The sequence below is a fragment of the Odocoileus virginianus genome, chromosome 4, assembly GCF_023699985.2.
Source record: "Odocoileus virginianus isolate 20LAN1187 ecotype Illinois chromosome 4, Ovbor_1.2, whole genome shotgun sequence".
Taxonomy (NCBI): domain Eukaryota; kingdom Metazoa; phylum Chordata; class Mammalia; order Artiodactyla; family Cervidae; genus Odocoileus; species Odocoileus virginianus.
In genome coordinates, this window is record NC_069677.1 from 7,656,467 (window position 1) to 7,672,780 (window position 16,314).

The 16,314-nt window shown below is 38.1% G+C and overlaps 1 protein-coding gene across 2 annotated transcripts in view; it reads right to left on the reverse strand.

Moving 5' to 3' along the window:
- GPR156 (G protein-coupled receptor 156) overlaps positions 1–16,314 on the reverse strand; it is a 107,582-nt gene that overhangs the window by 81,823 nt on the left and 9,445 nt on the right. The window contains exon 2 of one of the 2 annotated variants that reach the window (XM_070466026.1): positions 570–639. The exons of the other annotated variant lie outside the window; for it this stretch is intronic. The gene's annotated coding sequence lies outside the window, so the exon portion shown is untranslated. The remainder of the gene's footprint in view (positions 1–569; positions 640–16,314) is intronic. 2 annotated transcript variants of the gene reach the window in all.

Genomic DNA, 16,314 nt, shown 5'->3' on the forward strand with positions numbered 1-16,314 from the left:
TCTTTTCATGGCCCAGCACTACAAAAATTTTAGTTTACATATGTGAGCACATCTTCCTTTTTTTCCTTACTAGGAACGCCCCCGTGGCCTTCCAAGATCTTTCTATGCATCTCAGGGATTAAGCTCTGTCTGGTCCTGGCTGACAGTGGGCTCAGGTGCCCCATAGTGTCTGCACACATTGTCTGTTGGTTGGTCCTGTGATCTCTTACTCGCTCAGCAAATGGAGGAACATTCTATGTCTAGTCAGATGAAATCTCAGAAGGATATGCAAACACTTTATCAAGAGTTTTTTACTCATTTGTTTTTAAAACTGTCAGACTACTAGAAAGGCTACTCGGGTAGTAGGGAGAGAAACTGAGGGTTCTAAAAATTCCCACAGAGTGAGCGAGTAACCATCTTTTCTCAGAAGATGACTACAATATGAACACTGTTATCTAAAAACAAGCTCTACTTTTCAGAACAAAAGTAGAAATGCAGAGAGGCTCAAATTAATCCCAGCAGAAAAGGCAGACATGTCCCCAATTCTTTAAAGCACCTATCTCTTAAGAAAAACAGATTTGAAATTTTACCAGTAGAAATTTAAAGAGGATGCCACTTCTGGTTTGTGTTTCTGGGACAGCTTAGCACATTTTTCTTTTACTATGGAGGAAAATTGGAAGAGGAAAAAATCAATTATTTCAATAGCCACTGAATATAGGACTTGTGTTTAAGACAGAATAATAGTGACAGGTGTAGAATGCCATCTTTGGATTCTGCATACTTAGACAGAACAATATAGCACCAGGTGCTGCCCATATATTGGCCTCTCATATATTCCTGAATTATTTACCAGGCTCATTACAATGAAATCCCAAGAGAACTAAAAGCCACTACCTTCTGTCAAGACATTTAAATTCTTGTGCAGACTGGTCAGATTACTGAATGGAAAATTAAGAAGTATATATAAAAACATGACTATTTGCATGCTAATTTATATTTTAAATTGAAATATTATTTCAATTTATTTTAAATTGAAATATATTAAAATATATTTTAATTGAAATTTTAACCACTAAAAAGACAATTTTCTTCTTTTTCTTAAAAGCTAGACATCCCCTACTATGTCTTCTAGCATAGAACAATATTAGAAGCCACAGGAAAGACTATACTGCATGATGGATTGAAAGAGACATTTCTCCTATATCACCCTTTTAATCATATTTGCAAATAAGTACACTTATATTTGAACCATTATTAAGTCCTTGTTTGTGTATCCTTATATCATATAGATGTGTGTTTATACATAAAACCTCATTTTGCTCTCACAACTGTGTCATGTGAAGTAAACAAGACCTTTCCTCATTTTCACAAAAGGAAACTTAAGAGCAGAAAAGTGGAGAAACTTGCTCCAAATCTGCAGAGATAGGACTCAAATCCTCGTGTTTATATTGCAAGGTCAGTGTCCTCCTGGTATACACCCTGGATGGGGCAGACACCCTGGACTGAGCTCACCCAAGAGGACACCAATGTCCTATTAAGTTTCTTCATGTTTAGTTCCTAGAGTTTCATATCTATGGGTTCTCTGGAGTGTGGCGCACGATAGCATGTGTATACCAGTGACTCTCAACTAGGGCAATTTTGCACCTCCAGAGGACATCTGGCAGATGTGGTTGTCAAAACAGAGGAGGGTGCTAGTGACATCTAGTAGGTAGAAGCCAAGGATGCTGCTAAACATCTTACAATTCACAGAATGGTCCAAATAACAAAGACTTATCTACTCCCAAATGTCAATAATGCTAAGATAGAGAAACCATGGTCAACACTGTGGATCTCAGGAGGAATAACAACCTTAAGCCCACATCATCCTTGGGAGACTTTGTGAACATGATGGAACTGTCCATTTGAACAGATTTCTGAGTACATTCTAAAAGCGGACAGACTAACACAATGGCATGGCAACTTGAGTGCTAGGCCCCCCTACAGTCAATGGCTATCCAGTGTAGGAGCTTTATAAATCATGATACTAGGCTCCACCATGAGGCAGGCTTTCAATTTCAACATTAGCACACATTCACAAAGATTCACACATGAGGAGCTGGTGAAACAGTGAATGGCTTAGACACTGAAAGAACAGAGTTGAATGATTCCAAAAACGTATTGAGTGATTGGGAAAGTGGGTGGGAAGTAGTGTGTCAGAGGCGATAACAGTAAGGCATCTGACTACAAAACAGATAAAAAGAATCCAAGGCACAAAGAGAAATGTGTGCCAGGCTCCTCCAAGAACAACCCCCTCTCCTGCCTCTCCCACTAAGTCTATAGAGGTAAACTGTCTCATTCACAGATGGTAGCAGATACAAGACCATGGCAGGACTTTCAATTTATTTGACAGAATGTGGAATCCTGCCCAGTCATTAGGAAAATAGGCACTGCATCAGCTATGCTGCTCCCAAGAGCAAGACAGTCCTTTATAGGTTTACAACTCTCAACAGCCCCCACATGTGTGTGTATATTAGTCACTCAGTTGTGCCCAACTCTTTGAGACCCCATGGACTGTAGCCCACCAGGTTCCTCTGTCCATGGGATTCTCCAGGCAGGAATACTGAAGTGGGTTGGCATTTCCTTCTCCACAACAGCCCCCATATCTTTCCACAAAAATCTGCCCTATCCTTTTGCACATTATTTCTGGCTATTAAAAAACTAGTCCTACAATTACTGTCCTTTAAAAAGTTGTTTTGCAACTGGTAGAACTTCTGCTTCTGTTCATGAAGAAGTAACTGCTATTGGAATTGCCCTCCTGCTACAACCAACTCAAAAACCAGACAAAATATCCAAAAAGCTCTCTTCAGATATTAGATAACAGATTTCACAGGACGTTGGGAAACAAATGAGGTGAACCTACAACTGACTAACAGAAAATGAAATATAAATAAACATTATCCCAATGACTATAACTGACCCCAAGTTACTGTCTGGAGAAAGTTTCCAGGCCATGGCACAAGAAGGGAAACTCAAAGAGAGCCTAGAAGTCTTGCTAAGGTAAGGAGAATAGACTGGAGTTGGGGACATCAAGGCAAACAAATTTATGAGGCAGAGTAATAAAGAAGAGGGAGATACCAAGAGAGAGAGTGCTTTGGAAATCTGCTGGGGACTCTCTCAGTCTTTTTCTGAGTATTGATCTAGGCAAAAATGAGAGGAAACTATTGGAAATGAAAGAAAGAACCACTGATAGACAGTAGCTGAACAATTCCTGGAGTTCACACATGGCTGAAAATACTTTGTGTTCCCACCAACCAGAGTGGAAAGATCTCATGATATACAGGATATTAGATACAATTCCCAGAAAAAAATGGAGCGAATAAACCAGAGACTAGAAACTACTCTAGACCTTCCCTCATAATGTTTAAAAGTAAGTATTAAAAAGAATCAAATTTATCTGCAAAAAACTTAACTGCAATCTAGAATAAAACCCAATGCTCATTAAAAGACTACAAGACCCAGCGCTCAATAGCATAAAATTCAAAATGTCCATAATCAGTAAAATATTACCAGGCATGCAAAGAAGCAAAAAAAAAAAACAAAAAAGACACTATAACAATACATTTTTAAAAGTTCAATAAAAACATACAGGAATAATAGAAATGATATAATTGACACACAAGGACCTTAAAGAAACTATTATAAATATGCTCAAAGACACAAAACAGAACATAAACAAAATGAAAAGAGAAATGGAGAATATCAAAAATAGCCAAATAGGATTCTAGAGATTAAAACACAGTTGTAAAATTGAAAATACAGTAGATTAAACACTGCAAAAATAAAATACTGGTTAGCTTAAAAACAAAAGAAATTATCCAAAATGAAGTATATAATTGATAAATATGGATATAGCCTCAGTGACATAGCGAACAACAGCAAGTGGTCTAACATACATATAATTGGAGCTCTGGGAAAAAAAAGAGGGGAAATATTTGAAAGTAATAATTACCACACTTTTTAAACATTTAATGAAAAGAGTAAACATACAGATTCAAGAAGCTCAATCAACCTCAGTCAGAAGAAACACTGAAACACCCAAACACACATACACCAAGACACATTACAATGAAATTACTGAAAACCAATGATAAAGATAAAAATCTTTGATGCAGACAGATTTTGTATAGAGGAACAATAGTAATGCTGACAACAGATTTCTAATTTGAAATTATGTAAACCAGAAGAGAATGGAATGACATCTTAAAAGTCAATCCAGAATACAATACCCAGTGAAAATGTCTTCAGGAAATGAAGGTAAAATAAAGATAATTTCAGAAAAAGAAAATCTGAGTGACATGCACTACAAGAAGTGTTAGAGGAAGTCCTTAAGGCTGAAGGAAAATGATACCACATGCATATCTGGAATAAAGGGTGATGGAAATGGTGAGTGTGTGGGCAAATGAAAAAGAATTGCGTTTCTTAATTTTTTAAGTTATGCTAATAAGCATGTGCCTATTAGAAAAACACACACATACTGAATTCTTTACATTTGTATCAATCACCTATATCCTTTCATTGTTCAAAAACAACTGCCTTGGTTCATATTCTCATTGACAGTTCAGTTGATATCTGCATTACAAACAATGAAGCTGAACTATAAAGGTGTCCAGGGCCATATTAATGTATAAGGGGATGATGAATACATAAATGCCAAACTTCATGGTTACACATTCCCTTTTTCTCCAAAACTCCACTGCTTCCAATATCCATTCACTTAATAAATCTTTTAAGAGTACTAACAACATGACTGGTACCATTCTAGGCTCCTGAATACACTGGTGAACAACAACAACAAAAAAAAGGATTTCTGTCTTTAGAGAATTTATATTACAATAGAGGAATCAAACAGTAATCAGTGGACATGATACATATATACATAGAATTTAGAAGATATTAAAAACAATGGAGGAAAAGGCAGATCAGGGCAAGAGTTTGGGAATGCCAGAGGAGTTAAACAATTTTAAATGAGAATGTCAGGTTTGGCTACATAAACCTAAAAAAATTAAAGTCTAATTCTATTGTGAAAATTATGAGAGCTTTCCACGTTAACCTCCCTCTTGTTATTGCAGGGGATGAGTGGTTTTGATGATAAAAGAATGGCTCTATGCAGAGTCATCAATAATAATCAGTTAGGCAAACTAAATTAGGGGAGGATATGCATCTTCCATTTTCTTCTGCAATTTCTCATACCTTAGGTAACTGTCATAGAGTACTGAGAGCTCTCTGTTTAGGCCCATTTCTATCATATATTTTTTTGAATGTTGAATTTTAAGCCAGCTTTTTCGCTCTCCTCTTTCTGCCATTAGAGTGGTATCATCTACATAACAGGGGTTGTTGATATTTCTTTCCATAATCTTGATTCCAGCCTGTGATTCCTTGAAAGGAAAGCTGTGATAAACCTAGACAGCGGATTAAAAGCAGAGACATCACTTTGCTAACAAAGGTCCATCTAGTCAAAACTATGGCTTTTCGAGTAGTTGTGTACAGATGTGAGAGTTGGACTATATAGAAGGCTGAGCACCAAACAATCAATGCTTTTGAATTGTGGTGTTGGAGAAGACTCTTCAGAGTCCCTTGGACTGCAAGGAGATCAAAGCAGTCAGTTCTAAAAGAATTTAACTCTAAATATTCATTGGAAGGACTGATGCAGACTTGAAACTCCAGTACTTTGGCAACCTGATGCAAAGAGATGACTCATTGGAAAAGACCCTAATGCTGGGAAAGATTGAGGGCAGGAGGAAAAGGGGACAACAGTGAATGAGATGGTTGGACGGCATCACCAACTCAGCGGACAGGAGTTTTTGAGCAAACTCTGGGAAATAGTAAAGGACAGAGAAGCAAAGACTCAGACATGACTTAGCGACTCAACAAAAACAACTACCACCTATAGAAGCTTCCCATGTACATGCTCACCTAAACTGTCCCTCTTTGATCTAATTCCATTAAATGTTTATAGCTCAGTGATTCCTGAGTATTTTCCTTTGTTGCTCTGGTGTGAAGTTGTATTTAAAATTATTCTTTAATTGACAGTTTTGAAACTCAGAAAAGTACATGGAAGAAAATAATAAGCATGCAAAATTATGCATTAATACCTTGGCATATTCATTCCAATCTACCTGTCTCATTCTAGTACCCCCTCACCTGAGAAAATCATCCTATTACTTTTCTACAAATAATACTTGGTTTATAAAAATGAATAATAGCTCAATTCTTTATAAAAAGAATGAGTAAATTTCTATATACTATGATTTCCAAACCACATTATTTTAAAAAAGGAAGATGCAACAAAATGTATATAGTATACTGCTTTTTATGTAAGAAAGGAGATGAAACTCATTTAGGTCATTTGGCTCATTTTCAAAAAGAAACAATGGAAAAAATAAAAGCATTACCAGCATTACCTATAAGAGAAGGAAAAGAACAACAAGGAAGACAGAGAGGCAAAATAGATCTCCCAATATTTATAGCTTTGACTCTGAAACCATATAAATAGTTTACTTAATTTAAAAACAAAATTGAAAAAAGAAAATCGATGTCTAAACTTAGGAAACAAACTGAAACAAATTAACCTAACTATCAACAAGTTGATGATATAACCACATAAAGAAGAGTTAATTTGAAAGTGTTAAGTTGCTCAGTCATGTCCTAACTCTTTGTGACATTATGGACTGTAGCTGCCATGCTCCTTTGTCCGTAGAATTCTTCAGGCAAGAATACTGTAGTGGGTAGACATTTCCTTCTGCAGGAGATCTTCCCAACCCAGCGATCGAACATAGGTCTCCTGTAGGCAGATTCTTTACCATCTGAGCCACCAGGGGAGCCCAGAATTAATTTAAAGAAGAGTATTTTGATTATATATCAAAGGACAAAAAATAACCACAAAGAAATCTTAGACAACATGAAGTGAGTATTGGATATTGTTCCTATTTTATAGAGATGGATATACATACATATACATACAGACACATCTATCTACTAGATAAAGCAAAAAAGTAATTATGTTCATGTCACTGGAAACTAACATTTTCAAAGTAGGAGAAAAAAGATAAGCATATAAAAAAAGTAAAATCTTTCCATTTATTATTTAAATGGGAAATATCACTGTGGAATCAAATTGTTCTTTTCCTAAAATATTCATATTTCCCAGTTTGTCAACCAAAGTTCAGAAATAAGTACAATCTGTAACAATAAGCCCTCCAAGTGCCCAGACTGCAGTCTCTCAAAACACTTTCAGTAAAAAGGAATCGGTTTTCTTTAGTGAAATTGTTAGTTTAAATTACAGAACTGGAAATACCCGAGATGAAACTGGGATATTTTGTCATGCTAGAAAATAAATTGTCAGACTACAGAGACTACAGAATCATGTCAAATGGATGCAGGAGTCAACAGGTTTCCTGTTAATGACAAGATAATTTAAGTATCAAAAAGAAAAATCCATTGGGTCTTTGGAAAAGAGAATTCCAGAAAAACATTTACTTCTGCTTCGTTGACCACACTAAAGCCTTTGACTGTGTGAATCACCACAAACTGTGGAAAATTCTTAAAGAGATGGGGAATACCAGATCACCTTACCTGCCTCCTAAGAAATCTGTCTGCAGGTCAAGAAGCAAGTTAGAATCGAACATGGAACAACAAACTGATTCCAAATTGGGAAAGGAGTATGTCAAGGCTGCATGTTGTCACCCTGTTTATTTAATTTATATGCACAGTACATCATGTGAAATGCAGGGCTGGATAAATCACAAGCTGGAATCAAGATTGCCAGGAGAATCACTGATAACCTCAGATATGCAAACGACCCTTATGGCAGAAAGCAAAGAGGAACTAAAGAGCCTCTTGATGAAGGTGAAAGAAAAGAGTGAAAAAGCTGGTTTAAAACTCAACATTTAAAAAAGTAAGATCATGGTATCTGGTCCCATCACTTCATGACATATAGATGGGGAAACAATGGAAACCATGACAGACTATTTTCTTGGGCTCCAAAATCACTGCAGATGGTGACTGCAGCCATGAAATTAAAAGACCCTTGCTCCTTGGGGAAAAAAAGCTATGACAAACCTAGACAGTGTATAAAAAAGCACAGACATACTTTGCTAACAAAGGTCCATCTAGTCAAAGCTATAGTTTTTCCAGTGTCAGAGTTGGACCATAAAGAAGGCTGAGAGCCAAAGAATTGATGCTTTCAAACTGTTGTGTTGGAGAAGACTCTTGAGAGTCCCTTGGTCTGCAAGGAGATCAACCAGTCAATCCTAAAGGAAATCATCCCTGAATATTCATTGGAAGGACTGATGCTGCAGCTCTAATACCTTGGCCACCTGATGCAAAGAGCCAACTCACTTGAAAAGACCCTGATGCTGGGAAAGATTGAAGGCAGGAGAAGGTGATGACAGAGGACGAGATGGTTGGATGGTATCACTGACTCAATGGACATGAATTTGAGCAAGCTCCGGGAGATGGTGAAGGACAGGGGACCCTGGCGTGCTGCAGTCCACGGGGTTGCAAAGAGCCACAAACGACTAAGCGACTGAACAGTAACAAAAAAATAACTGTAATACAGTAAAACATATATGGCACATAGAAGGCACACAATAAATGATTATTGCATAAACGAATTTAGCATTATAGGTATTAGTAAAATATTAAAGGTGCGGTCGATGACATTGACTTGGTGGCTCCTCCATGAGGACAGATGGTTTAAATTTCTCTTTCTTTCAAATACCAGGAAAAGTTATCTTTTTCTGGAACATTTTAATGTCATGAATAGTATGTTTCTTTCTCTTTTGGCTGCTGGGATGCTTGGAATCAAATATGTGGTTCACTTACAGCAACTGTGCAATGTTAGGCATTTCTGGCTCATTTTTATTATCCTATGACTAATTTCCTTTTGTCCAGATTTTCATTACCTCTTCATTTTCAACCCATTACATGCTTTATATTAAAAACAGGAGAAGGGACAATTGAAGTAATGATGTTTCCACCCAATGTGAACAATAGATATTTTGTTTGAAGTATCTCAGTCTCAGATTACCCAATAAGAGGTAAGTCAGAAAGAACCACATGCAAATTAATAAAAAAATGTATCTATTCAAATCACCACCAAGAGCACTGTTGTTGTTTAGTCAATATGTGGTTTACTCCCTAAGCAGTGACCTACTCTTTTGCAACTCCATGGACTATATAGCCCCGCCGGGCTCCTCTGTCCATGGGATTTCCCAGGCAAGAATACTGGAGTGGGTTGCCATTTCCTACTCCAGGGGATCTTCCTGAACCAGGAATCAAACCCATGAACATGCACTGGCAGGTGGATCCTTTACCACTGAGCCTCCAAAGAAGCCCCAATAGTATTGTACTAGATATTTACTAACGTTCCTTCTGATGCTAACCTTCTGATGCTAATATTGTCTGAAGTGCCTCCCCATTAACTATGTTAATGTAGGCAGCAGACACATGGATAACTATAAATGCAAAATGCATTTTAACTGTTTTTTATTGCACTGTATTGCGTTCTGCTAGCAGATTTACAAACATGCTGAATACAGGTAACTTACATTAACAGTAAAATTCATTTCTATTTCCTGAACATACACTGCTCTTCATGAGGACAACAGGCAGGTACAAGCAGGGCAGAAGTGATTAAAGCTCTCCTAAAGATCACACGCCACACAGATCTACAACATGGAAGATGGCTCACAGTTGTAAATTCTAAGAGAGCATGAACATGAGATCAGCGTGGGAAAATATTCCATGTATGTGAATAGACAGTTCAGTCAGGGAAAGAAGGCTGGAGCTGAAAGCAATCTTAGACATAATAAAGTCCAATCTCTTCATTTTATGGGCCAGAAAAGTGCTTCACAGAGGTTGGGAGGTTCAGGATCACCTTGTGAGTGTAGGAACAGAGCTCTGGTCTCCCAACTTCAGAGCTTTTTCTATATTACTTTGAAAGTGGAAGTGAAAGTTGCTCAGTCATGTCTGACTCTCTGCGACCCCATGGACTATACAGCCCATGGAATTCTCTAGACCAGAATACTGGAGTGGGTAGCCTTTCCCTTCTCCAGAGGATCTTCCCAACCCAGGGATCAAACCCAGGTCTCCCACATTGCAGGCAGATTCTTTACCAACTGAGCCACAAGGGAAGCCCAAGAATACTGGGGTGGGTAGCCCATCTCTTTTCCAATGGATCTTCCCGACCTAGGAATTGAACCAGGGTCTCCTGCATTGTAGGCGGATTCTTTACCAACTGAGCTAAAGGACTTTAAAGGAAGCTACGGTTAGCCTTTCATGTATATGGAACATCTGAGCAAAGGCCTGGACTTGGGGAAGGGAAGATGGAGAGTATGTGTGTATATGGGGAGTGCCAGATGGGAATGGTGACCAGAAGGAAGGCAAGTTTGATTTGAATACACAGAATGTGTGCAGGACCAGTGTAGGCAATTGGAGAGGCTGGGCCACAGGGATAACAGCTCTAGGATGGTAGACATTTGTGGAGGAAGTCTGAGAGAGAAAAGGAACAATGTGGAAGAGGAAAGACTATTCTCCTGGGACAGGATAAGTCTGGGAACGTGCATTTTCTCCCCCCAAGTGTAAAATAACTGAATTAATCTGCTTCACAGATTTGCCTTATAAAAGAGGGTGAGATGATAAAAGTTCCCTTGTGAAGCCTTTGAAGTGCCTCCAATTAAGTTTTCCGCATACTTGCATGGTTTCTGAGTAATCATCCCTAGGACCCTGAAGCAGGGCCATGCAGGGAATCTTGATTCACCAGAGGGAAGAACAAAGGGAGAAGAGACAGCTGCTTCAAATACATCCCTCTTAGGGGGCTTTAGAAGCAGAAGGGAATCACTGGATGTCCTTGGCAGAGGTGGGAGGTAGACAGGATGGGAGGAAGAAGAGTGCACTTGATTCACCACTGTAATGTGAAACTTAGAGGAAACAAAGCTTTTGGATCATGGGGCTCTGTATGAATTCTTGGACTACACCACCATTCTTTCCTAATCCCTGTGTTCTAAAGCTCCTCCTCTCCAGGGCTTCCTAGCTCATAGCCAGTGATTTTTCCACAATCTGGAGAACATTTTTACTCCAGATTACAGAAGAACATACTCAACTTTTAAATTTGATATTAACTTGTAAATTTTCTTCTAGTAAACCTGATTTTTCCCTTTGCTTACAGTGTTTAAACATTTCTGGCTTCTTGGTAGAATTAAAATGAATCAGACTGGCTATTGGAGTAGGTCCCCCATAGGATCTGAAAAACACTGCTGTAAGTACCAGGTTTGCTGTAAACAGTAGGTCAACTGAATGCAGGGCACACCCCAGCGTCCCTGGGCCAACTGAGCCTCCATCTCAGTACTGGAGTTTGGCTTCATTTCACACATCCTTGGACTACTTGGTATAATGAGTGATACTGCAGTGAACAAAGCCAAGGCTGAATTTAAATCTCAGCTCTATCATTTTCTATCTATGGTGCCTTAAGTTAGTCACTTAACTTCTATTCTTCAGCTGCCTCCTCGGTGAAATGAGGTAATACTATCTATACCTCATAGGTTTTGTTGATGATTAAGTCATATGATGTCCAAGATGTTTGTAAAAGTAACTAATATACTAGATTGTCAATAAGTACTGGCTTCTTTCATTTCCACAATAGAGAAAGGGTCATCTATACAGAAGACTTGGGTCACATAATCAAGGTTATTGATCTTTCTTGTTATAAAGTTTCTAACAGAATCTCGAGTTCTTAATCATTGTTTCTTTTAACAAGAAGAGTAACGATCTTTGTATTTTATGTAAAATCAGGTTTTGTAAGATGAAATTATAGATCCCTGATAGTAGAGACATTATTATGATGTACTGAACATTACTGAACATTCTGAACATTACTGAACAGTACTGAACATTATTATGTTCAATAATTCAATAAATATTGACTGATCAACTACTGTGTCCTGGTCACTATGCTAAGAGCTAGGAATGCAACAGGGAACAAGACAACGAAGTTTTGCTCTAGCACCTAACACAGTGCCTGATACTTAGCAGGTGATCAGTATATATGCATTGATGTGAACCCAGAGACGTTTAGAAAACTCTAAACTCTATAGGAGTACTATACTCCTGGGAACAACCCTCAGGACATCTAGATATTACTATAACTATTCATACAGAAGGGCTGGAAAATCCCCCTGACTACTGTGGGAGCATCTCCTGCTTTCAGAGACCTGCCCTGATGTGGTTTGCTGACTCTTTTTGAACTCTTGGGTATAAACTGGCACAACCACATGAACTGGGCTGTGAGTCATTACTGTTTTACAGATGGATCTTAGAGACCTGTTAATATTCCACACTATTGCCAGGGACTGGAGTTGGGAATTTTAAAAAAAGCAACATACTAAAACCCTCACCAACTTCCCAGAGTTGCACTGTTACCTAGAAGCACTTAGGTACTATTATGCAAATTATACATGCATGATTTCCATAAAAACCAGTCACAAATGTCAATTAGTGCTCATTAATATGCAATAAAATTCTCATTTGAAAACTACTAAGAGCCAAGAATGAATTCCACTTGGCTGCCCTCCTTTAATGAGAAGTGCTGTGGAGTGCTCTGTGCTATTTCTCATCAGTGAAACAGTAAGGTGTCATACAAATCAAGCTTCAGGCAACAGAAGGACCAGACAGAATGATCATTTGAAGGTTTCAGAGGCTGGTTTTGGATGGCTCAAGTTTTATGCTGCTATAGCTGAAACCTCAGCCCTTTTGGGTATCCAGAACATAAGCTGTGTGAATTCATTAATCTACCTTTCAAATAGAGCCATGATAATACTGAGCACTCCTTCAAAAGAAGTTTGTGAAGGTGCCACACAGCTGTGAAAAAAGTGAGGTTCAGTCTATTGAGAAAGCAATGCCCAACTCCTCAAAAGAAGCAGAGATCCAAGGCTCTTGGAATTAATGGGACTCATCCTTGAAAAGCCTTTTTGTTAGAATTTCTGAGTGAACTTACATGCTGTAGGCTTCCCGGGTGGCTTAGCTGGTAAAAAATCTGTCTGCAATGTAGGAGACGTGGGTTCAATCCCTGGGTAGGGAAGATCCCCTAGAAAAGGGAAAGGCTACCCACTCCAGTATTCTTATCTGGAGAATTCCATGGACAGGGGAGTCAGGCAGGCTATAGTTCACAGGGTCGCAAAGAGTCTGACAAGACTAAGCAACTAACACTTTCACTTTTCACTTTACACGCTGTGTCTCCAAATTCCACTTTCATCTGGACACTAGATTACTCTGAAATGTTGTTCAGTGTTGTTGTGCAACCCAAGGCACTATGTGAGAGTGATACAGGCTCTTTGAGGATAAAAAGATGGAAAATACAAGCTATTAACAGTAGACTGTTCATTCTGCAGCCTTATCAAAATGTCCTAAATTTGGCTTAGAAGCATGGGGTACAGAATAGACTTTTCTAAGGACAGTTTAACCCAGTGTTTATCAAACTTTAGTGCACATCAGAATCACCTAGAAAATGCCTTTAAAAACACTGATTGCAGGCCCTTACCACCAGAGTTTCTGATTCAGTAGGGCCTGAGAATCTGCATTTCTAGTGAGTTCCCAGATGATGCTGCACCTGTTGATTTGGCATTCATACCATGAGAACCTGAGTCTACCTGAATCTGAATTTGAATTATTCACTAAAAATTAATCTCAGAGACATACTACTGAGAAATTAGACACCTAGAATAGTACTCAATTTATTCATTCTTCAAACCATAATTCTTATATAGTTCTTTGGACATGAAATACTGAAGAAAACTATTGACCCTCTTTTGAAAAACATGTACAAATATATAATATTTTACATATAAAATCAGAAGGGGAAATCATAGCCCATATCAACCTCTCCTACAAACCCCATTCATGCCCAGTAAGGAGGCTCATTTCAAACCACAACTCAGGTGAAGCTAGGGATAAAACTTTTTTTTAATTAAGGTTTCTATTTATATTGTTCTCATAAATCAAATACTTGTGGCTACCCACAAGCATGATGCATTAAAAGGATGAAGGCTATGAAAAACTCTGTCACCAATTAAAGCATTTTAATAATCCTTTTTAATATGTCTACTCTTTATCTAGTACAATAATCTGTCTTTCAGTTGGAGTATTCTATTTACTCTTTGATAATTACTGACAAATGAGTTAAAATCAATTATGTCACTATTTGTTTTATTTTCCCAATCCGTCCTATGTTCTTTTTTTGGTATTTTAAAATATTTTGTAAGTGTATTTTATACCATTTTCCTGTTAGCTTTTAAACAGCTCTCTTGAGGTATTGTTGTTGTTTAGTCACTAAGTCTTGTCTGACTCTTTTGCAGCCCCATGGACTGTAGCCTGCCAGGCTCTTCTGTCCATGAGATTTCCCAGGCAAGAACACTGGAGTGGGCTGCCATTTCCTTCTCCACTACTGAGGTATAAATTTACATTAAACTGCAAATATTTAAAGTGTCAATTTGATAAATTTTTACACATCCATGCACCTGTGAAAACACTCTTACATTCAAAAGAATAAACAAGGAGTGATAATCCTTCAACTTTGTTCCTTTTTTGAAAGTTGTTTTGGCTATTCTAGACACTGCATATTTTCCAGTGAATTTTAAAATGAGATTATCATTTCTATAAGATGGTCACCTGGGATTCTGATTGGGATTATATTGAATCTATAGATCAATTAGAAGAGAATTAACATCTTAATAATAATGAATGTTCTAATCTATTGTCTTTCAGTTCACTTGCTATTTAAAAAATGCCATAGATTAAGTGGTTTATAAACAACAGAAATTTATTTCTCACAGTTCTGGAAGCTGGAAGTTCAAGATCATGGTGCCAGCATGACTGTGTTCTGGTAAGAGCCCCCTTCCAGTCTGCAGATAGCTGACTTCTTGTTATATCCTAACATGATGGAAAGAGAGCTATTCAGCTCTCGGGCCTCTTCTTATAAGGGCACTAATCATATTCATGAAGGTTTCCCCACCCTTCTGACCTAATCATCTCCCAAAGACCCTGTCTCCAAATACATCACACTGGGGACTAGATTTCAACTATAAATTTTGGGGAGGACACAAACATTCAATCCCATAGCACCTGTGAACAAGATATATCTCTCTGTCTATTTAGGTCTTCTTAAATTTCTCTCAATAAGGTTTTGTCACACATTGATGTGGGCCAACTACTTTATTCAGTTCACTAATTTAACTGCTAATCTCTTCCAGAAACACTCTCACAGATACACCTCCAAAATAATGGGTGATACAAGTAGACACATAAAATTAACCATCAGTGTTTTTCAGCCCCTTCCACTTTGGTGGACCCAACACTCCCATTTTAACCTCCCCAGCACAGTAAGACTGCACTAGCTCTGATGAGTTTAGCTTTTTAGCACTGCTTTCTGTTTGGCTTTTTTTAATCCTTGGTCTGTGTTACTTGGGCTCCTCTGGTGGCTCAGAGGTAAAGAATTGGCCTGCCAATGCAGGAAATGTGGGTTCAGTCCCTGGGTTGGGAAGGCCCCCTGGAGAAGGAAATGGCAACCCACTCCAGTATTATTGCCTGGACAATCCCATGGACAGAGGAGCCTGGCAAGCTACAGTCCATGGGATAAAAAAAAAAAGTCGGTCACGACTTAGAGACTAAACAATAACAACTGTGCTACTTATACATTGGTGAATGACTTGTAAGGAAAATGCCTCAAATTTATTGCACTAATTCCTCTGAGTCTCTTTTCTTTCCATGATCATGACCTCTATGTCCCAGCTCATTTAGTATCCTTGAATTCCCCCTTTTTCCCCTCCCCAGCTCTATCAGGCTGCAGAATGTTCTGCTCAGCTTTAACTCTCAGTAGCTTCTTTTTGCTTGGGTTCTTAGCTTTTCCTCACATGATACTTAACAAATGGCAAATGTCTCAAGGAAAAATGCAACCCACAATGTGGGGCACTCAATGAATTTCTCTTCTTTCTGAGGTTTTAGATCTCAAGCACTGGCATTAGTAGGTCTTTTATGCCTTTAAACAGATTATGGAAATCCGGATTTTCTAGGTGTCCCCTCTGGGAGCAACAGTCTACTACCAGATGGTTCATTATGGCTAGAAGCAGGTGCTTAACGTCTTATAATATGTTTCACTTTAAGTTTTTTTGTTTGTTTGTTTGTTTTTTACTGAGGAGACAAAACTGTTTAAAGATAATCTTTATAGACTCAAATCACAGTGAAAACAGTACAAAATATAACTATCCTACTATTAACTATGAGACCAATTAAGATACACTATAGAAT